The 23952-nt window shown below is 39.8% G+C and overlaps 1 protein-coding gene across 7 annotated transcripts in view; it reads left to right on the top strand.

Moving 5' to 3' along the window:
- Nucleotides 1-318: 318 nt before the first annotated feature.
- The window catches only part of SATB1 (SATB homeobox 1), a 97103-nt gene continuing 73469 nt past the window's right edge, over nt 319-23952 (top strand). The window contains exon 1 of one of the 7 annotated variants that reach the window (XM_063611409.1): nt 319-875. The gene's annotated coding sequence lies outside the window, so the exon portion shown is untranslated. Of the gene's footprint in view, nt 876-6794; nt 6917-20052; nt 21812-23952 lie in introns of those variants that run through there. The other 6 variants (XM_063611406.1, XM_063611408.1, XM_063611407.1 and 3 more) reach the window with 6 other exon arrangements.

Below are 23952 nucleotides of genomic sequence, written 5' to 3'. Positions count from 1 at the left end.
CGCGCCGCGCACACCAAGCGCACCCCCAAGCGCCCACACTTACCCCTCGAGGCTGAGGGTCCTGTCTTCCGCGCCAACCCCCGTGTGCGCCCCCTGGCCCGCCCTCAGCCCTCCGGCCCGCCGCCCCCCACACCCCGGCCGGCGCGCTGGGAGGGAGCCCGGGAGCGGCGCGCAGCAGCGGCGGCTGCGGCGGCTCGGGCTCGGCTCGGCTCGGGCTTCAGTGCGCCTAGTGTCGCCAGCGGCCGCCGAGGCTCCCACCGCCAGGGGGAGAAGCCGGGCGGGCGCTGGGGAGGCGGGCCGGGCCCTGGCCACCCCGCTGGCCAGCCCGCGCCGCACAGGCTCCGAAGCGGCGGCTACGCGGGGTCCTCCGAGCCCCCGGACGCAGCGTGCCCGGCCCGAAGCGCCAAGGCTGGATGCGCGTCCCGGGTGGCTGCGGGCTCCCGCGGGGGGCGCCCCGGCCGCTCCGGTGCGCCTCCAGACTGCGGGCGCCGCGACCGACGAGCCGAGAGCAGCTCCCGCCGGCCCCTTCCCCCTCCCGCCCCCGCCGCCCCCTCCCCCTTCTCCCCCCCCCCCGCCCGTTAACATCTCCTCCCTCCCCCTCCTTCTCTTCCTTCCCTTGGCCCCGCGCGCTCGCTCGCTCGCTCCTCGCCTCGCTCTCCCCTTTAAACGCCCACTTCGGATGGGGAAAGAGGACAACTTGAAGTCAAGTTGCAATTAACTTCCGCGGCAGCCGCAGCTCCGGCGGCGGCGGCGGCGGCAGGAGAGGCAGAAGCCGCCGCCTCGGAAGTCCGACGCCGGCGCGCCCGCCCGGGGAGCCGTTCTTGGTTTCAGGCCCGCACTCGACAGCCACCGCCGCCCCCAACGTCCATGCCTGAGTGAGTTCTGCTCTTTTGCCTCCCTTTTCCCCTTGCTACTCTTACTGTTTTATCTCTGTCCCTCTTTTTCCGGAATCAATCCAAACTTCTCTGTAGCACCCACCCCGCGTCCCCTATTGGGGCGGCTCGGCTCCCCTCTCTTGGGCGCAGGGCTTCAACGGTCTTCTGAGCCCCTTTTCTCACGCAGACGGACCTCGGAGGGGTGGGCTGGTAGAGTAGGGGAGAGCGGTCGGGATGGGGGACTTGAAGATGCCATTCGTTTTCTGTCTGGGTGTGGACACACCACCACACCTGCCCAGTAGACCCTGGCTGAACAAACTCCTTCAGGTCACCGGTATGGCCTCTTTTAGAAGAGGAAAAGGGAGTGGAAAAGACCGAAGGAAGCAAATGGGGAAAAGGGGAGCCTCTCCGTGCGTTCTGGAGCCGGGCGGGCAATAAGGTGCCTGAAGGAGTGGGCTGCGGGAGTGGTAATATTCCCCCACCGGATCGCGAGTCTGCTCAGCATCCTTTCCCGGCCCATCTCCGCCTCCCTCCGCTCCCTGCCGGCACGGCTGATTGTAAGCATCGGCGAAGAGGGGCCTGGGAAGTTTGTGGCAACTTCTGCATCCCGGCAGCTACTCGGGCGCCGGGGCGCTCAAGTTGGAGCCCGGAGTTTGAAAGCGGCGGCACTCCTCTTTTCGAGCCATCGCTGGCTGTAGCGAGGCCGGTCCTGGAGAGGCTGCTGGCGTGAATGTGGGTTTGGAGTTGGGCAAGAGGCAGAAGAAAGGGCCGTCCTCTTAGCAGGGGCCGGGACATCACAGGTGCAGCCTCGCAGTCCACACCGTGTCTCCCTCCTGCTGTCCAGACCCGAGCGCGGTGGCCTTTTCCTATTGCTCCAGTGCCAAGACTCCCGGGGCGGCAGAACCGGGGTTTGGGAAACCACGACGAGGAGGACGAAGCAGGCAGGTGGCAGGTCCGGGGAGTGCCACGTGCTTACTGGGGAAACGCAGTTTCTTCTTGGGATGACCTCAGAAGACCAACAGGGGAAAGGGGCATAGGGATCTCCTTGAAGGTTTTGGCCTTGGCCTCCACTGGGGTGTTGCAAATTTCACTAACAAATGTCAACCACAGGGTCCTCTCTCAAAGTGTCCTGGTTGGCAACTTTGACCTCTGCTCCCTTCCTGGGCGAACTTTCTCAGTGGCATTCGGGACTTACAAGCAAATGTTCTAAGACTTGAACTCCACATGGTTATAAAAGAGACAGGGAAAACAGAAAGATGCCCTATTCCCCGGAGAGAACCTTACTGCTCTGACTGACTGGGGTTCCATGTTTGCATCCTTGGAGGCCAGGGGACCTGACTTTCTCAAGGGGGCGGGGGGTAGGGTAAGAATGAGTAAAATGTTACCGCTCGGTGTCAGATTTTGTCCTAAGCAATCTGATATTTACGGTGTTTGTACTGCTGACAGAGTAACTCATCCCGTTGAAACTTAGTTGAAATTTACACTCTATCTAAAGTGGATTTTTCTGAGATGTCAGGAATGTGAGATTTATTCTGTGGTCAAATGTAGCTGCAAAAATAAAAAACAAAAACCCATACTTTAAGTCTGAAGAAAACCAAGGTTGAGGTGTTTGCTCTAAAAACCTCTCATCTCCTGTATGGTACTAGTGCTATGATTTAGCAGTAGTCCTTTATTTCTATTGCATATTATTTTCGTAGAACAGTAGTACATTCATATACTGGCTGCTCCAGTCTGCTGGCAAACATTAGCATTCAAGCTTACATTTTTGACAAATGTGCAGACAGGAATAGCATGAATAGGCATCTTAAATATTAACAACCTAAGCATCTGTTGTGAAACAAATTTAATATATTTACTCTGTTTTTCTCACACTGTTAGAAAAGGTTATAATAAGTGCATAATTTCAACTTTAGTTAGCAGAAGTAACTGGCTGTATCTTTCACTACCTCTCCAAGTGTTTATTACACAATCATCAGACAAATACTTTAATTAACTTGGTTAAGCACATTATTAAATACACTGTGGACAATGTGTATACTATATAAAATGTAACAGTAGCAAACTATGTATTCTATTTGTACACGTTTTAAATGACTATGCATTTTATAAATATACCAAATATGTTTATTCTTCCTCTTCATTTGACACTTATTACTTCATAGTTTTTTTTAATGAAAACAATATTTTAAATGTAGAGTTGTTCAGTCATACGTAATACATAATATGTAAACAGTAGCTATAAAATACAAGGGATTGTCAAATTTGGATAGTGCTACATCTAACATTATACAAGAGAAATAAAATTACAATTCAATTTTGTATTTCTTTCTGAATAATGAATATAAATGATGTATGAAAAAATAACAAATAGGGATTTCCCTCCTAAAGTACTAGCTCCTTAAAATTTGGTGGGAGGGCAGGATGGGGGGAGAAAAATGATAGAGAAAGAAGACCTAAATAACTTCCAAAAGTCTGAATAGTTATTTCCAGAATCAATGCATTCCTCACTTTCCCACAAGCTGAAATATGTAATAAATAATAGTTCTTTGTATGTAAAAGTATTCAAAAGGAATGTTTTTTGTTCAGATTTGTAAGAAATTAATATATTCTTTGGTTGATAATCTACAAAAGTAGTTCTTTTGTCTCCCAACATCTTAAGAACGACAACAAAATGAATATTGGTTTATTTCTGCAAAGAAATCTGTTGCCAGCTATATGAACCTGTGATTAAATAAGACATGATATGCTCAGTGATGGTAAAGAAATACTACATTAACTTAGTAAAGACTAAAATATCTGGAGGAGAATTTTTAGTTCTTTTTCATATGACAGGTTGTGGATTGTAAATTAGGCCTGAAAGGTCAGGTGACAGGCACCTGTTCCTCATTATTGTAAAAATATTTTGGTTACAAACACTATTAAGCTAAACACAACATGGATATACAGCAGGGACTCTATAAAGCACTCTAGTGGGTTTTCATCTGCTCTGTAAATTTCCAAAAGGGCTATACATAGATATGACCTTTACACACATAGTTTCTTCCATACATGTTGTCTTGGATGGCTGTAATTAATATATTAGCACTTGGAATTGATGAAGCATTTAAAATAAATGCATATGACTAAAGCAATCTTCAGACTATTTCTAGACATGGTGTAGTTGAATGCAAAAATGTTTTTAATCTCTTTTTCCTTTTCAATATATTGATTATCAGAATTTTGTTCATGTTATAAACAGAAACCTCCCCAAATTGCCTTTTACACTTTTTAGATAAGATGGGTTCTTATTTTAAATGATGCTACAAAATTTTTTGCTCAGTACTCATATATAAAAAGAAAATTAGTTGCTATATACTGTCATAGCTTTATGGCATACATAAAATAGAAAAAACACGTTTTACATGAATACTGTTAGGAAGGATATCATCATTTGATCTTCAAACTTGCCGGTTCTCTCAGGAGAGTTCAGCAATATTTCTATTGGAATTAAGGAATGGGGTTTGATTTTTATGAATGGTTTACCTTCAGATGTTTCAGAGAGCAGAATAAGCATACATATTGAAAAGACCAAAGTGGCACAAGGCTGCAAAATATTAAAGGTGCCAGGTGCTTTTAATTAACAAATGAGGACTGTCTCGAGTAAATCAGATAACTCAGATTAAGTTCTATGATATTTCAAAATGCTTTTTGTCTTTTTCGGTTTTGTGTGGTTTGTGCTTATTATATTAGCTATTCATTTTTAGCATTTGTGATCAGATTACAGAACAGTCATTACTCTTGCTTTTCAAATTGATTTGGTTTTCAAACTCCAAAACTCTGTGATGATTTTTACAAATTGGTTTACATTTTGACAGAACAGAGTTAAGTTAATTAATAGATCAGGCACGAAAAATCATCCACAGTAGGGTATATTTTCTGGTAAAATGAAAGTTATGTTTCAGCATGATGAGCATCAGGCTTCAGTAATCTGTTCCTCGTGTGGAATGAACACTTCCTACTTCGAGCTAGCAGGCACCTACTGTTTATTTACGCTGCATTAAACTGACAGTGCAGCAATCAGAGGAAAAATATTACTTACCTTCCTGAAGTAAATACCAGTTTATAGGTTAGTGCACGTATTTATATTCCTGTCACCACTAAATAACGGCTCTGTCTCCATTTTAATATCTACCTGTGCTATAATCCAGGGCTTCAGACTCTTCCTGGTTGGGGATAGGGGTCGAGAGGAGTTTTTCTTATCATTTCCCTATGGCAAAACTTTAAAGACAGCTAATTTCATCTTCTCATTTCTGTCATGTGAGAACCAGTTGAAAGAAATGTTATGCACTTTTACTTTGCATACCTCAACTATAACATCAAAACCCCAAAAGAATCTGCATGCCACTTAAAATAGTCATCTTAAAGCAACCTCGGGATAAATATGTTCAAACACATTCAAATGTGTTTTGCTAAATTAACTTTCTACAGAGTTCCAAAAAGATTAAACTATTTGATTCCTCAGATAATAACTTCAATAAAGTGTCTCCTTTTCCAAGTCTTAGATGGAATGTTTGAGTTTTTAATGGAGTTCTGAAAATATGAATATAAAGTGGGGCTCATTGATTGATTTATTGATTGACTCTCTAAGCTTTTCTCTGAAAATATTCTTACCTCCTTCATTTGACTTCTTGTTAATCTGCCATCCTTAAAATAAGGGAGATTTCTACTTTGTTATAATACTAAATGTATTTGTTGTTTTTCTTTTACGTTAAAAATCCTTTCTCTTTCAAGACCCCTTGGAAACATCAAAATATTGTTAAAGTTGAATTCCAGAACTCACAATTAACTTGAGAAAAGGCTTATTATCACTTAAATTATCTAAGAAGCGGTTACACTTAACTGTCTATACACAGTTATCAATACCTAGTCACATATTCCACTGACATCAGGGTAGAATATGGTCTTAATAACAACATATAAATCAAATCTGTTACACAAGGTTCTTCTCCTTCACTATACTGAAGAAAAAGTGTCTACTATAGTAATTTATATATCGTTCCTAAATGCTGTTCTCAATGGTAAGTCTATTTAAACTTGATGTCTTCATAGAGTGTGATCAACACATTAACACACATTATTTCATACTTTTGAACTTATGCCAATGGTATCTTTTGCTGTTTATTTTTTTTAAGTCTTTTTTAAGATTAGATATTTCAGAGTAAATAGATACAGATTGTGTGTATATATATTCAGGGTGAGATTTAGTAGTGTAGCATTTCTCCAACATATTGGCCTATTTTTATGCTTTCAAGTTATTTTGTATCACTTCTACAGTTGTTGCAGTTTGAAAGTTCCTAATCGAAATTCTAATAACCTCTTTCAATGGACTTTCAAGGATGTAATTCAGTTTATGCGGTGATGTAGTTTAGTTACAAGAGATGAAAATTAGTTAACTGGTACCTCAGGATTTATGTCCCTGGTTTCTGCTGAAATTTATTCAGTCCAGTTATTTGACATTTTGTAGAGAAGTGGCTTGTAATCAAAAATTAAGAGTTGGTTCAGTTTCCAGTGGAGGAAAGATTTTGCTGGATAAAACATTTAACTGTGCAATATTTTATTACACTCATCACTCATTTTAGAGCCTGCTTATTGTTGCACACATTCCTGAATACCTAGGGGTGCAGGTCCCCAGATGAGGCTGAAATGCTTGCAGAAGCAGATGTCAGGCTGCACCTGGCTGTGCCTTTACTAGTACCTATGTGGACTTAAGCTGCCTCCCCCTCTGCACCCCTTTCCCCCCAGGTGTGCAGGAAGTAGAGGGCGTTATACTGGGTGAAGTGGGTGGACTCTACCCAGAGCTATGACCTGATTTGTGACGCACCCTCAGAACTGCAGTAATGGTCCAGCTGCTTCACAGGCAACTGGTAACCACCTCATTTGGGGATGTTTCTGCCTTGCTAGCGGTGCCAGAGAGAACTTCATCATTGTCACCTCATCAAGACTACTTTTTCAGACATCTCCTGTAGGGCTAGATTCGGAGAGCAGCTTCTGATATTTGGAGGGTAAGTGCCAGAAAAGTTACTGTAATGTTACATATGGAGAATCAGGACTCCAGCCACAGTGACAGATAGGCATTGAGTGTTCGGGGGAGGGCTTTCTGTTGGGATGTTGCTTTTTCTGAGCTCTAGAAAATTTGGGACCAGATACTAAGAAAAATTCTTCAGTGGGCATTCTTTTTTGGGTGGTGAGATATAGTAGCAAGTTCCCAGGGAGAATTATTAGACCTTCTTGAAATATTTAAAGTAAAGGTAGTCAGTAATCTGTGTGAGGGAGCATTCTTTAGATGCAGTTTTCCCGGAAGCTAGGCAGGTAGTAGAGTTGATTGCTAGAGATTCCTCTATAGTCTTATTCAATGGTTGCTGATATGCCATTAAGAGCATGTAAATGACAATTTGGCCTTTTAATGTTTATAATGTCACGGACTTTAAGGCAAAAGAGGTTTTATGTTATAAATATTTTATTGTAATAATTATTATAAATAGAACTTAGTGTATGCAGATATCTTTGAAATGGAGATAATCTTGAATATAGCATATCCATAATTAGCTGTTTGATATTGAATGCAATTGAGTTTTCCTGTTCTAGTGAAACAGACAATGGAAATCATTGGGGATTAACAACAGGGCTATGTGATTCTTGATATAGCAAGCCTTTCTTTCCCCCAGAAAATATTTTATCAATGAATGAAGTACTAAATTAAGATGCATACAGTTTTAAATTTTTAAAAAATCTATAGAATTTGTAAAATAATCCAAATGCTTCCCATTGTATTTTCACCAACTGAAATGATACTTGGATGTACTGTTTAATGGTAGACAGTGATCTCCAGACTGTGGGAGGAAAAAACAATATTTTAATAACTATGCTTTAAAAAATTTCTTAGAGTTGCATTTCCCTTTGGGTGGTTTAAGAGGACTCAAACAATTTAGAACATTATCTTAAAAGTTTAACAATGACAGTTTGTATAGAATCACTGTATTTTAATAATACTGTATGCTTATTAGTGTTATTAGAGCAGTAGACAGTTAATTACAGCCTTTTCTGAGACATGTTAACTATTAACAACCATGTTAAAAAAGAATGATGTATACTCCTCATACAAGCGGCTGCTTGCTTGATTCTTTAAAAAAATTCTTTTAGAATGTATGGAGTCAGGGTTTTGGTTCAGAATTATGAAAGATTTTCTACTAAAGCAAATTGATTTTAAAACTTTTCACTGGGTTATAAAATTTTTCTCCTGTGTTTTTTTTCTTTCCAGTGTCATTAGAAATTATTGCTCCTCAGTGGTTTTAGTTTTTCCAAATTGTATTTTGAGATACCCATGTTTTCTTGTTTTTTGATGACTTTGGCCAACATAATCCATTAAAAGCTTATTCAATTGATTTTGCTCCTCTTAATACTTCTTTTTGTGGAATAATTTTAGTCACTTTTTCTTTAGCCAAATTGTGATTACTTACAACTCTATATAACCCAATATTCTACATACATTTCAGCAGTTAATCACAGAGGTAGTTCTAAGATTATTTCATTGTCTAAATCTCAAACCTGGGTTTTCACTATGGCTTCTGGCATGGCAAAACAATGGGTTACTGAAACTGGAGGGATTTAAAGCTAGACTTAGCCTTACTTAGACAATTCTATCAAATTGGTTAACTATTTGAGTTATCTTGGTTGATTTGAATTTGTAGATCTTGTAACCTTGTAATATGGCTCTTAAAAACGCACTAGTATTCCCACTTTCTGAAGTTTGTAGAAGCTGCTATATATTTCTGTAAGTATTAAACTACAAAAAAGTAAGTAAGTGATAAGGTATGTCTGTGTTATATAAAACAGAAAGTTCATAGTTAGCATTCTGTGCCTTGTACGTATTGGGCACTCATTAAAGAATTGCTAAATTAATAATAAAATATAAAATGTAGCTTGTGCCGATAAAGATTTATTGGCAAAGAGACTTTTCTTTCTAATTTTCTGTTTTTACTAGGGTTATCTGAACACTTAATCTGCATGTGCCTCATTTTCTGGATAACTGGATGATTTTTTTTTTTTTGGTAGCACCTGGGTCTCTGTTCTATCCTCATTGTCTGACCTTCAGTATTAGGTTAAGTATGCCTGCTCAGCTTCATTCTTTGGTGTTTGGTTGTGGTAACAAACAATACTGGAGTCAAACAGAGCACTCCCCTGAGTTCCTTGCAATTTGAGCCACCAAGTAGCCATCCTTCTGATATTCCAGAACCAAAAATATTATGGACTAGTGCTTCAAGGCTGATTGACCTTCTGTGAATTCTTTCCTACAATAATGATTGTTTTTCAGGCTCCCATTGAATAAATACTACTATAATTATTGCATAAAAAGATATTTTTCATTGCAGCTTAAATACATTGTTTGAAAAATATTCTAAGATTTGGAGTGTTTATATATGAATATTTTATTCCATTCCTTAAAACTAATTCTGAAATTGCAGTAGGGTTGTGTTAGCTGCATCCAAAATATTCTGAAAAGTTCTAGGCATTCTATGAAAGTTATCTTAAAAAAAGACACTTCCTTTTAAATTTTATTTTCATTTTAAAATATGAGCGGGGCTGCCTGCAAGACAGTCCTATTTAGTTGCACAAAAGACAGAATTTCTTAAGTGGTGCACTGCTGTGTGACCTATTACATTATCATGCACATTCTGTCTCTTTAAAAACACAGTCTCCTCTATTTGCCCTATTAATTGTTGATATGTTGCCATCCACGAGACAAAAATTAGAGCTGTAATTAAATAATCATGTGATGCTCCTTAGTGCCAATGAGAGCAAACTCATTTTTCCAGGCCCTGATGGTCACTGATTATTGTATTACTACTGGCTTGCTTTATTTTTTTTAATGATTCTCTATCTGTAGATTACCTAACTACTGTCCTTCTTTTCAAAATTAAAGAAAGTAGAAAACATTCAGCCAGTTAATTGGCTAGAGGTCCTCAGGGACATAAGGTAGACATACCTTTTTTGCTTTTGGTCACCTGGTAGGTTCTTTGGGGAGGCTACATCAGTGGTGTGGTTGCCTGCCATTTAATTTACACTGGTGTTTTGGCTGGGATGGAGGCATATGGGGAATGCCAGGAGAATTACAAAAGGAGCCGGGTATTAAAATTCAGAAATGATTAAAATTGAAATAAAAGGATGCTGCTTCTTTGCCAGTACTCTGGCAGTCATAATGACACATAGAGATTAGTTTCCACCTTCATCTTTTCCTTCTTTCTCATTTCCTCTTATTTATTGTTGACACATTTTCCTTATGTCTGTCTCCTGTCTCTGTATCTTTTTGCACCATTATGCATTCCCACTTCTCCCTCTTTCTTTAAGCATGGAGAAGCCTACTTAACCTTATTATAACAATAACAGAATAGGTTATTAATATTTAATATGCACATGATTAAAATTTCTCTCCCTTAAACATAGGTCAGCTGTATTATTACTAACCGGCATGTAATTTTTCATTTAAAATATTCGTATTCTGCCCCATGCCGTTTCTGAAATGCAGTCTACTTTAGTAGTGATTTAATACACAACGTTTAGAAAATTGTGGTCGGCTAGTGAGAAAAGAATTTACCAGTCATGGATAATCAATTATGCATGAATTCAAATGTAACAGATGGAATCTGGTGAGTTAAAGTTTCTCTTTGCTTTAGCGGTTATTTTTTTAATTTGTTTGTTTGACACCTGTCTCTTATATAGAGATAAACATCTAACATAGCATGTGAGAAATTTCCTTGTATTTGTATTTTCTCTTTCAAGTGAACTTAATTTTTTTAATTAAAGAAAGAGTTTTTTTTATGTGATCTTAAAGATGATCAGACTCTACCCATTCATTTTATAGATACGGAACCTGATCCTGCTTAACTAATGAAGGATCACTCAGCTAGTGAGTAGAGTAAGAAGCAAGACCCAAATCTAGTTTCTCTATCTTTTCTCCACTACTTTTCCCACTATGTGATTTATGTTCCTTTTTGTGGGAGTTACTTAATAGTAGGGGTATTATACTAACTCTGAGTTTTAAAGGCTTTCTCATGAAAACTGTGGTAGACTAGTTTTAAATTGTGAAATACTCTCTTGTATAACATGCAAATATTATCTGTGTACATATAAAAATGTTATGCTATGTGTATATTATATATATATATATATATATATATATATGCTTATTCTTACTTGGATGTTGGCCAAACAATTGGATTTTTCAAATCTATTGAGACTGCCACAAGATTTGGTTTTACATCCTAAACTGCGGCATATGCCAGCCTTGAAGATACATTTACACTTGGTTGCAGTGTTGTAAATTTTTAGTGACAAAACCCCTTTGTGCAAAGCGAAATAAAAAGTTATTTTTGAGAGCCTTGTTACCTCAAAGAAGAGATGAGGTTAATTTTTATTAAATATAATATGAATATATAGTGTTTCTTCAACTGTAAAATAGAAGAATAGTGGATATTGACCTTTAAAGCAGTCTAGTCTTAAAACAGAAAGCTGGTTTCCATCAAAATTTTTCATAAATGTGCTATTTGTTTCTCTCCCAAGTGTATTTATGTATTAAATAATACAAATGAAAAGTCTTTGCAAAATAAATAAAAATAAATGATTAAAAAACAGCCTCAAGGCTCTCTAGTTCTTTTTTTAAAGTTCTACTGTGGCATTATTTATCAACTTTTTCCTTCATGTTGGCTCAAAATGTCCATGTATAGTCCATGCTAGTTATCTAATAAATTTTTAAATGAACACATTAATAAAGAAAAAGGCACCTACAAGATAGGTAATTGGATATGCTTTAAGTATAGCTATACTGTGAAGCTGTCTTTTAGTATTTTATTTAATGCTTTTACACATAATAAATATATCTTTGTAAGTTGATTTCACTATATTAGCATTCCTTAATTATGTGTTTAAGAAAAAATATAGATATGAACTTCAATAAAATGATTTATACACGAATTTCCAAATCGTTAAAAATGCCATCATTAATATAAGTGTTTAATATAAAATCCATAGGAATAGATGATATGAAAACTGTGGAACAGTATAGGAAAAGATGATATTTCAAATTATTATATGTAGATATACTTTCATCCTTATTACTAGCACTAAAAAAGTAACTGATCTGATTAAATTTGAAAGCCTTTTTTAAACAAAATTTTCTTTTATTAAAAAAAAGAATCTAAAGTCTTTTTATGTAGACAATTTGCAAATTAGTACTTTATACAATTGTTACAATTGCAGCTGTTCTGCATATACGAGCGTGACACTCAAAGTACTGTGTAACTGAGACAATCTATTTCATGCATATAGTTAATTTTTACTGTTTTGAAAAACATTCCAAAAGAAATTTTTGGACTTAAGGAACTCCTGTTTGTTTTTGTCTGTGTGCCTTTTTTTGGCTAAGATATTGTATTGAATAAAACCTTAAAAGAGAACCATTTTCTTACATTGAAGGAACCTCAAAGTGGGTGGGATCTTGGTCTCTAATTACCAATCCATGTTAATTATCCTTGGGTCAGGTATTCATCATATTAATTATGTAGCATAGACTGGACTGTAGCTGTTAGCAGGTAAGGACAAAGCAATGTAAGATTGGGGGTGGGGATGGGATTGTTTGGTGTGATGTAGCTCATTGTTTCTCTGAGGCTTGTCATGATATTTTCCTGATATTATATATCTGCCAATGTTAGGCGTACACGAAAGATTGTTTTGCTTTTGTTTTTTTTTAAATGTTTATATGGTAAAATATATGTAACAAATAGCCATTTTGACTGTTTCTAGGTGTACAATTCAGTGACATTAATTACATTCACACTGTTGTGCAACCATCATCACAGTTTGTTTCCAACTCTTTTTCTATCAGCCCAAATACAATGTGCTTTAGTTTTTAATTTAATTTCTCCTTCACTTCAACAAATTTCAAGTGTTACAGTAGTATTTAATTATTGTCCAGGTGTGAAGCATTTGTTTCTGATGGTGGCTTTCCTTCCCAATGGACAATGCCTCATCCAGTGCCTTATGGTGGTGGGCACAGCAGTACAATATCAGATATTGCCTTTGGCTGATGTTGCCACAAAAATGACCTGGACAAGGATTCAGGACCATTGTAACCTCAAATTCTTTCTCCCTCCAATTAAGCTAGGAAAGATTAGAAATAACATTCACATCAACTAAGGAAATTTGGTTGATATGTACATCTAGGTTAAAAGTTGATTGGGAACAGTTGCTGTTTGATTTCACCGGAATTAAAAATTGGAGGATTTTACCTCGAGCTTTCTGAGAATATTAAAGGCACAGCAACTAGGTCTAGGATGCTTTGCAGTTGGCTCCTTGACATGGACAATCTAAATACTTTGGTTCTGTTCAAGTGCAGTGACAGTCTGGAAATAAGTTGAACAGTTTTCAGCCCTTCACAGAGAAGCCCACTCAAGGCTGAACAGTTGTCTGAGAGAAAAAATCACATTATATTGAAAAAAGAATTAGAGGAAACTTGGATGGTTCTGGCTCCAGTAAATAATAGACTGGTTTGAGAACCGTACTTCCATGTATAATTTTGTGGTTAGTCACTTATGTCTATCATGATAAATAACATACCTGCACAGGATTTCTGGCACCCCAGTAAATCTCAAACAAGTGCCCAAATGCTAGTGTATTATGGTTCCTCAAATAGCATGTATTTATTTGCCAAATCAATGATCCAATAGTTTCCTGCCCCCACTTTTATTGCCTTTTTAGAAATTTGAAACAAGTAGCTTGCCCACACATACATTTCTCAAATTTTGGTCTACTGCTGGTTCATACAACAGCTTTCGCTTTTCCAAGTGACTCCAGGAGTGAGTTAAAAACCACCTCAGAGATGTCCTGAGTATTTGATTATCTATCTCTAAAACATCACCTAACCTGGTAGATGCCAAACCTGGCTGTATATGAGAATCACCTTGAGAGCTCTAAAAAACTTAATATCTTCTCCTCATCCTCAGCCATTCTGATTTCATTGCAGTGGGGTTCAGCCTGGACATCTGGATTGTGATCTCAGCACCTGGTTTTACTTCCTAAGATTGTCAAAGAGAATCCAGAAATATATACATAAGTAAACCTTCAAGATGCTTAGAGTCTTGCAGTTTGGAGAGGCAGACATATAGATAGATATGAAATGTCACATTGCATTCAGGCTGTGTAATGGAGCACGGAGAAGGATATAACTAACAACTGGAGAAGGCTTCGGACTGAAAAGGGGAAATCAAGCTGCACATTAAAGAAGATAGCAGAAAGGAGGTCCTCAGGTGAGAAGGGGCAGGAAGGGCACTCCACGAGCTATAGGAAAAAAATGAGGCATCTTTATGGACTCTAGGGCAATTTCAAGAATCCTTCCTTCTTCTTACTCGATTTTGGATCTGGGTCCAGATAAAGGTACCAATTTTGATGGAATTGTTACCACTGTGCCCTGTCAAATAAGTGATCCATACTGGCATCCATGGAAGGAAAGGTAGCTAAATTTTTTTTTTTCCAATAAAGTTCCCAATGAAACAGTATTGTTTCTGAGTAAAAGGCCCAGATATCCTGTCGGTTTCCAGAAGCCAGCTGCAATGGCTGCTCGTTTTCCCTCTCCAGATCTCCCAAAACAAACATAAACATTGGGTTTTTTCCCCCTCAACTCTAACGACCTTTGTCTATTAAAACTGTATCATGAATTACCACTCTGTATTTACATCTATGCCAAGTAATTAGGGAAACAACTTTTGATCGCTATCAGTCTAGCTAAAACTGAAACTCAACTTCTTAGGGGAAGAAAACAAAACCAAAAAGTCCTTAAACCCTATATTTAGAGTTCATTATCATCACTCCTTTAACTCGCCTGCAACATTTTGAAGCTTTTTGCCATTATTCTCTGCAGTGCATCATTATTTGTTATCTGGATGCCCTCCCAGTTCGAGTAGGTATCTACATTAATGCTTCCAGAAGAGCCATTTCTAAGGGTAGCTATGCTTATATAATGTAGGTACAGGGGTAAGGGTGGGAATGACTGTGGTTTTTAACTTCACCTATGAGATATTTAAATGTTCATGGAAAGCAGCTTTTGGAGTAAACACATTACTTAAAATGTATTACAGAACCCTTTCAAGTACAGACATGTCTAGAAAGTTCTTAAATTTGTATTTAGCAGTCTACAGGTCTCATTTCCTGCAACTTTACATATCTACAGGCTAATTCTAAAATGGCGAATTATCTTGACTCAGATGTCATTGGAATGTCTGAAAGCCATTTAGCACCTCTAAGACTCCTCCTGGCCAGGTCTTGGATTCCCTTAGTTGTCTTTTAAAGGAGTTCTCTAGGGTGAGCACTGTCCAATGGAACTTTCTGCAATGAGGAAGTGTTCTATAATCTACACTGTCCGCTATTAATTAGTCACATGGGGCTATTGAGCACCTGAAATGTGAATGAGGAATTAAATAATGAATTTTATTTAAATTAATTCAAATTTAAATGATATAGCCACCTTCTTCAATGTTCCCTCTTCCTACAATCGCTCTAAAAAACTGTCAATGCAATTTGTAATGGAAATTGGTTGCAAGTGACACTGTGAGCTTTTGTTCCTGTTTATTCATTTATAATATAAATATTACAAGGACACTGTATAAAATTCCTAGTAATATGGCAGTGAGCAAGACACCCAGTCTCTGCTCTCATAGGGCTTACAGTCTAGTAAGGGATACATGTATTAAGCCAGTAATTACCCAAATTGTTAATTAATTAAGACTGTGATGACTGTTTCAAAGGAGAGATAGCAGATTCTGTGAGGGTATATAATGGGGGCCAGAACTTCTTGCCTAATTAGTCAGAGAGTTTAATCAGAGTTCTAATTATTAACTAGACAAGAAAAGCATGAGGCAGCTTCCTTTCCCCAAGTTCAAGGCTGGGTCAGGTTGGCTGCAGGAGGCACAGCTCTCAGAGTAGGGCAGCTAGCATGTGCCATGCCATGACCTCCAAAGAAGTGGGATCTGTTTAAGACGTAGGATCTTAATCTGATTAAGCTGTGTGCACACAAATACTGCAAACTTCTGAACTTGAACAAGTAGATTCTTTCCCAAACTGTATGCAGTTGTAATGATGTCGGTCACAGATAATATGTGAGAAGGGTGCAATGTTTACAGGATATTGCATTTCTTCTCCAATATATATTTTGACAAAGTTGTTCGGGCTGCAGCCCCAGCTTTTTCCTCCCTGCTCTTTCAAACTGGTATTTGGTCCATTCAGGAAACGATGCGGAAATCGGTCCTGACATCCCAGACAGACAAAATGAGACACATGACAGCAAAACATATGGCTCAGATACACATCCTTATATGGCCAACAGAGACCATATTCCCAGAAATTCATATATGGAAAACACCACCTGCAGCTAAAGCCAAAAAACAAAGAGTTGACACGACAAAAAGAGCAATATGCTACATAAATTGTGCTGCTTTAAGAGTGTAGAGATAGCCAACTGTATTTGAATTTTAAAAGATGAAAAAAAAAAAAAAAAACCCTGTCCTTAGAAAGTGTTATGGTGGTAAGCATTGCTTTGCTAACACAGTCACTGGCGGAGTTGCTATATCTTAAAAGCATTCGAATTCTAAATGCTTTCTCTGTTTATTACAAATGTATGTGCTATTCAGAACTCTGAATGTGTTTTAATGCGCTCGGATATCTGCCTGCATATTTATCTTAATACATTGCCATCTGAAACATGCAGTAGTCCTTTCATTAAGTTTTTAAAAATTTTGTGTGTAGCCAGGATAATGCCTTCTCATGTGATAGAAAATTGATGCACTCTGTTTTAAATGTGCATCCACATGTTAAATAGTTCATGTATTTGAATTGCAATATTTTATGTTCCTGAGGTTTTCTATTTTGATGGCCAGACTTATAAAGTTTAACTTTCTTCAATACTTGCTTGCATCATTGTTGCTTAATATAAGATCCCTGTGTTGACATTTTTTCCTCCCACCATGATAGTTTATGTTCACATATGCCTAGGAAGGTGGTATTTTCTTAGTTATTGCTATTATTTGAATACTTGTCCTCTCCAAAACTCATGTTGATATTTAATCCCCAATGTGGCAATATTGAGAGGTGGGGCCTTTAAGAGGTGTTTGGATCATGTGGGCTTTGCTCTTGTGAATGGATTAATCCATTCGTGGATTAATGGGTTATCATGGGAGTGGGACTGGTGGCTTTGTAAGAAAAGGAAGAGAGCCCTGAGCTAGGATACTCAAGCCCCTTGCCATGTAATATCCAGTGCCACCACAGGACTCTGCAGAGAACTCCCACTAGGAAGAAGGCCCTCACCAGATGAGGCCCCTCCATCTGGAATTTCTCAGCCTCCACAGTGTAAGAAATAAATTCCTTTTCTTTATAAATTACCCAATTTCAGGTATTCTGTTAAAAGGAACAGAAAACAGACTAAGACAAATTTCTTTCTTTTTTTGTCTTTTATTTTTATCTGGCTTTACATTGGCCAATACTCAGTGGCTTATAATGAAATATTCTAAAGGGTAGTTAATATATAGTAATTAATTTCATCAGTGATGTATACCACTAGTACATTAACCTCTATGTGCCATTTTACTTATGTCATTTCGTATTGGAATAAAAAATGTGCTTGAGGGAAGTTTATTGTGCTATATTGTTATTCATTGTAATATAGTCATTATTAGATGGCTTTATGCCCATTTATTCTGTTTATCATTTTCCAAGGCCAAGTCAGTCCTTATTACATACTTTCATGTTTTGTGTTTATGAATAGATTTGTGACTCAGATAAAAGGTGCTATTCAAATTTAAGGATTGCTGTATTCCCATATTATATTAGCATTCACCAGGTCATTAGGAGGGTAAAGCATTCAGATGGCATTTTGTCTTATTTATTTCTGTAAAATGATGTAATAAGCATATTTACAATATTTCATTTCAGTCTATCTTAATATTGATATTTCCTGTGATCTTTGTTTAGTGGTGTTTTCTCTCAGTTTAAATTTTATTTTGCCCAACAGCTTTCTTTTCTTTTATAAAAAACATTCAGCTTGAGGTGACATTGCCTGGCTAAATTACATTTTTGTGTGTGTGGACCACTATAAGTTTTCTTTATTTTTAAATGTTGCTATTGTTTGTAAATTTGCACAACAAGATACTAGAGTGCACAGTCCCTACTGAAAACAAGGCAGGTTTCAGGGAAACACGTCAGGCATTACTAGTTTGAAGCAGCTATTGAAGTATCCATATTGGAAATTTCAAATTTAACCTACCATATTTCTATTTCTTATACTTTAGCTAACATATCTTCCTTCAGATTTCCCCACATTTTAACTTTTAAAAATTTACTATCATTTGGGCTTTTTACTAAAAATTTGCCTTAAATTTCTTTTCCTATTTTTGATGCTGTGTTTTCTGTTTTATTATCACATGTTCATTCTTCTGCTCAAGGCTTGGGTTTGTGTGCCAAGATTGACGGTTGCCTTCCCAGATTTTGACTAACCTTTCTGATTTGTGGGTGAAACTTGGGTGCTATTAGAGTGATATATTTTCATTGTGTTTCTCCTAAACTTACTCTCCCCCAGGAGGCCATCATTTCCTGCACTTTTCTGCTTTACCTTTTGGCTTTTCTTTAGATTTGTAATGTAAACAGTGTGCCTAAGAGTGTATTGGTGGCTTTACAGAGCTTAATTTGCATATTTCCCTTTTATCTCAGTACTTGTGCTAACTTGTTGCTTTTTTATGTGTAATAAAATGTTTATCTGACTGATTTTTCTCTCTTCCCTACCAGCATATTCTGAAAAATAATTCTTATTTTTGTTAATGATTAACTGCCTTCAGGGTGCTAAAATGGTAGAACTAAAACCTAAGCGATAAATGATGTCTATTTTGGGTTACATTGTAATATTCTTTGTTTTTACATGAACTATATTTAATAGATTGTCTAAATAAGAGGATCATACTTATGTGGTAATGACCATTTATCTAACTGGGTAACCTACCCTAGATTACAGCAGAAGTGTTTATTGCTACAACAGATGTATTTACCAACCCAAACTTTCCTGTTTTGCCTAGGGTAAATTATTTGAAGAATGATGGCATCTTTTCCTTTATAATAACAAGTCAGGTCTCTTTCAAGTGACCCAAATTTTGTTTAACTCGGCCACGTATTTCTTCTTCCAAAGTATTCTGTGGCTCAGAAGTGAGGGCGATTTGAATCAACGTCTGACTAGTACAGAAAGCTCTTACTCAGTTCTTTCTAATGTTGGCCCTTCATAGTTTAAGGACCACCCTCCTTAGAGGATAAACACTAGGAGCGTTTCGAGGCTCCTGGCCTTTATTGCTGTACACGTTTCTGCACCCTCCGCGCTTCTCCGGAGAGATCTGCCTTCCGTCTGTACTCCTGCAGCCACTTCCTGATGTCTCCCTACCTCAGTCCTCAGCGCCTGTCACCTGCGTACCCGCGCCCTTCTCCCACGGGGCCGGTGCGTCTCCCTGTCCCCCCACCTCGCCTGTCCCTCTGCGACGCTCCAGGCGTACTCCTTTTTGTGGCTTTTGTGGCCTGTGGGTGGTTGGTTAGTTTTCTCCCCTGGCCCTCGCCCCCTCCTCCCCGTCATTTTCCTTCCCCCCGCCCCCCGTACCCGTCCTGCTCCTCCTCCCTCCCCGCTCCCACTCACACACCTGCCCCTGCCGCCCGCGCGCCGCGCGCTCCCCTCCCCGCTCCGGCGGACGCTGCCAGGGAAGCCCCCTCTCCTCCTCCCCTCCGCGCCCTCCCTGGCGCGTCTGGCGGCGGCCGGCGCTAGCCCTCGCGCAGCGCCCTGTTATTCTGGGTATTGTGTGTAATAAACGTCGGGCCGCCTCACTCTAATCAAGCTCATTACAAATTCTTGCGCGCCCGGGGCCGGAAATCGTGCGCTCCCCCCCTTCCCTCACTCATTCACTAGTTACTTGTCTTTCGGCTTTTTAACTCGCCGCCCCCGCCCCCTCCCCCAATCCCGGCCCTCCAGCCCGGGTTTTAATCCCCATCCCTTTTCCGCCCGCTCCGTGCACCCTGCCCCCCCACGCCGCCTTCCTCCTCGGCTCCGCACCCCCTTCCTCCTCTCCTCCCCCCTCCTCCTCCTCCGCCGCCGCCGCCGCCGCCACTTTCTCGCTCGCTCCCGTTCCCCGGACGCGGCGGATGAGCCGGCCCCGCTGGGGACGGCTCCGGGCGGCGGCGGGCGGCCGGGAGGAGGCTGCGTGCTCGGGGCTGGGGCTGCGAGCGGGGTGATTTTGTATTAAAATGAGGAGGAGGAAGAAGAGGCACCCACAGCGGCAGCGGCGGCGGCGGCGGCAGCAGCAGCAGGAGCAGCGGCGGAGAAGGCTGCAGCCCGGGCGGACGCGCGGAGCCGAGCGGGGCACGGCGGCGGCAGCGACAGCGGCCGGGATGAGTCAACTAATAATTTAATGGGGGCAGAGACGGCAGCGAGGGGGAGAGCGAGCGAGGGAGAGAGCGAGAGAAGCAGCCCCGTCCGGGGACTCGCGCTCACACGCACACACACAAACACACACACACCTCTCCCTGTGCCACCCAGCAACACCCGGCCTCGTCACAACAACAACAGCCGCGGCCGCCCTCTAGCCTGCCCGGGGGCCCAGCCGAAAGCCAGGGCGACTCTAGAGGACGCTGCCCGCCCCCCTTTTTCATTTCGGGAAACTCCTGATCAGTTTTGTTGGGGTTTCTGGGTTTCTTTTCCCCCCAAGTCCTAGTGCCATTGTGGTGCTCGTTGTTTACCTCGGACTCTGGACGAGTGAGAGCTTGGCGACTTTTTGGGGGGAGGGGGCGGGGAGTTTGTCGCAGCCTAGGCGGTGGAGGTGGCTGGGGGTGCCTTCTGATCTTCCTTCTCCTCCCCCTCCCCCCAAACCTCTTCTCTCCTCACTTGCTGGGACCCCAGACGCTCACAGCGCCGCGTCAATGGGCAGGGAGAGGGTCCTTGGGGCTGTTGTCAGCGAGGGCAGAATCAAAAGTGGCATTTTAGTGCTTTTCCGGGGCTTTTCTCGCGACCCTCTGCCCCCTACCCTCGCTGTCCCCCGCTAGATGCCCTCGTTGGGGGTGCGAGGCTGTGGGGAAAAGTTTAAGGTTTGTTAATATTAGTCGCGATTGTTGGGGAGGGGGGTGGGGGTGATTGGAAGGGAGGCGAGGTGGCCTTCCCAGTGCGCGTTCTTCGGGGTTATTGAAGAATAATATTGCAAGTGACAGCCAGAAGTAGACTTTCTGTCCTCACACCGAAGAACCCGAGCGAGCAGGAGGGAGGGAGAGACGCGAAGAGAGCTTTTTTCGTTTTTGGAGACCTTGTCCGCGGTGATTTTTTTTTTTTTTTTTTTAAGAGAATCCTCAGTCACCACCTCGTTTCCCCAGCACCATCACAGTGTACAGCTCATAACGGGTTTTGCTTTGTTTTTACGATTTCCCCCCAACGAATCACTTGTCAGATCAATTTTATCTTCTTCCTCCTCCCTGCTTCCCACTCTCCCCACCTCCCCATCGCAAACCCCGTTCTCTGAGGTTAGACATTTTACAAACCCATATATGTTGGTTTTCGAATTGTGATTTTTTTTTTTTTAAACCCCTTTCTCATGGCTACTCTTCTAGACGTTTATTTCTGCCCTTCCCCCGCTTAGGGGGGCGGGGGTAGGGGAAAGGAAAATAATACAATTTCAGGGGAAGTCGCCTTCAGGTCTGCTGCTTTTTTTTTTTTTTTTTTTTTTAATTAAAAAAAAAAGGACATAGAAAACATCAGTCTTGAACTTCTCTTCAAGAACCCGGGCTGCAAAGGAAATCTCCTTTGTTTTTGTTATTTATATGCTGTCAAGTTTTGAAGTGGTGAGTTTCAGGTCGGTTTTGCTAATTTCACTCAGTAAAACTGCAGTGTTTCTGTTTCTAGATAGTACTTTGCTTCTTTGTCTCTTTAAAAGGTCACAGTGAAAGCTTGGCCTGGATCGTGCCGGCCATATGGAATGGATAAGGGCACAATCTTAAAATGTGATTATGGGGATGTGTGGGGGCGAAGGAGGCGATCCAGCTAGAAACTCATTGAAAAGGATCTCACTTTGCAAAAAATCGGTTCTTAAAAAACTAGAATTTCGAGATTTTCTTTCTTTTTAAAGGAAATAATTGTTGTTACTGAGTTCACTGTTTTATTCAGTAATTATCATATATGGTCTTAGTTTATGGGCAGATAAATGGGATTTTCAGAAAGTAGCTTGCTTTCTATGTGGCAACCAGACATTACACTAAAATGGGTTGTAACATGTGTAACTCAAAAGAAACTCTTCAGCCTGTCATCTGTTGAGACCATAGTTAGTTCCTGCTGCTGTCATCCAGGCAGGCCTGTTGGAGGTTGCTCTTTTCAATTCCAAACTGAGGTTTGGTGAACTTTAGCCTGGGTATAGAGTTAAAATGAGTAAATTGGGTGTTTTATGCGCGTTAAATTTTGGTTTGTAATGTAAAGCTTTTTACACCACGACTTAGTGTTTAATAGATGCTTATAGGTGGGTTTTCAAAGGACAGTTTTTCATGACCTATATGATACTTTAGATTGTCAATATATTAAATTATAATGTATCACTTTCATTTGCTGTACAGTTTCTAGTGTTGTTAAGCCTCACGATTACTTAATATGTTTTATAGCATTAACTTTGATGTTGTTGTCTACACCCCCTCCCTTTTTTTCCTCTTAAATTGCCCCAAGGGCTAAAGATTTTTCTTTTCAAATCATAGGTTTTAAAATTCATCTTCTGCTCTAGGATGAGGCAACCAATTTCAGAAAAAGCAGCTCTGTGTTATCCACATGAAACATTATAAAGAGTGTTTTGAATAAGTTAATAATCATCTCTTTCTAATTTTGGCTTTAGACTGCAGTTTAATATAATGGAAAAGAGTAATCTTGATAAAAAGTGGTTTAAAAAGGCACATTTATTGTTAATGAACCTCATAACCAAAAACAGATGGGACCTCTATCAACGGTAAACCTTTAGTTCTCAGTGTGCCACTCTGGAGTACAAAGATAAATAGCCATTAATTTTTCTCAAACTTTATAGTTCTTCAATTGGCATTCTTAAGGTTGCTTTTAAACTTCCAGATTAACATTGCTCCCCCCTTTTCTTGATTATATGGTAAGAAGTAGGCTATGGTTAAACAGAAGAAAAAAATATTTACAGAAAAGCTATGCTAATACAAACTGGCTTTCAACAAATCCAGATTTAAATAGCTTCAGTGTAAGAATTTACAACAAAAACAAGCTATGTCAAATTACTAGACAGCTAGGAAAAATGATACTTATTCTCTCTGGTTTTCCTAAATATGATCCCCTTAGTTTCATAAGCTCAATACTTCAAATACCATCCAAGTTCATAAAATAATTCTACTTACCTGTTCTTATCAATTCTAATTAAAACTATACTTTAAAAATGACTTTGATATTGTCTAATCACTTTACTATAAATGATGGGAAAGTTGATGTCTAATATATAACTGAAAATAATTATCTGTTATTTTTTTTGAAGTTAATTACAATGTTAACGCCATTGCATACTGAGGTTATTTCTGAATACTGGATGTTTTGTTTTACCAGTATCATCAAGGTTTTTTGTTTGTGTTTTTTTTTTTTAATCGAGCTTGGCACTTCAACCTAATGTGCATATCATGAAGTGTATTCAATTTTTTAAAAATATTTATTGTTAACAGCTCTCTATTACTAATGGACACCTAAATACTAACTCTAAAACACATGAGTTTTAATGCATCAGTACGTTGGATATTTGAAAACCCTTCATTTCTTCCTGTTTCTTTGGGGTAAACTGATCCAATCACATGTTTGGCCCAAAACTTGACTAGATCTGTCACATAACTCTTGGAACTTTGATAGTAGAAAACTTTTTCTATGCATTAATTTACAAAAGCCAATGGGGAGTTTAAAAAGCAGTTAGATGTTTGTTACCTTCTTTTGAGATGGTTTTTTTTTCTCATAAGAATT

The sequence above is a fragment of the Symphalangus syndactylus genome, chromosome 10 (genome assembly GCF_028878055.3).
Source record: "Symphalangus syndactylus isolate Jambi chromosome 10, NHGRI_mSymSyn1-v2.1_pri, whole genome shotgun sequence".
NCBI classification, from domain to species: domain Eukaryota; kingdom Metazoa; phylum Chordata; class Mammalia; order Primates; family Hylobatidae; genus Symphalangus; species Symphalangus syndactylus.
The sequence above is the reverse complement of the archived record's forward strand: the minus strand, read 5'-3'. Positions and strand labels throughout refer to the sequence as shown.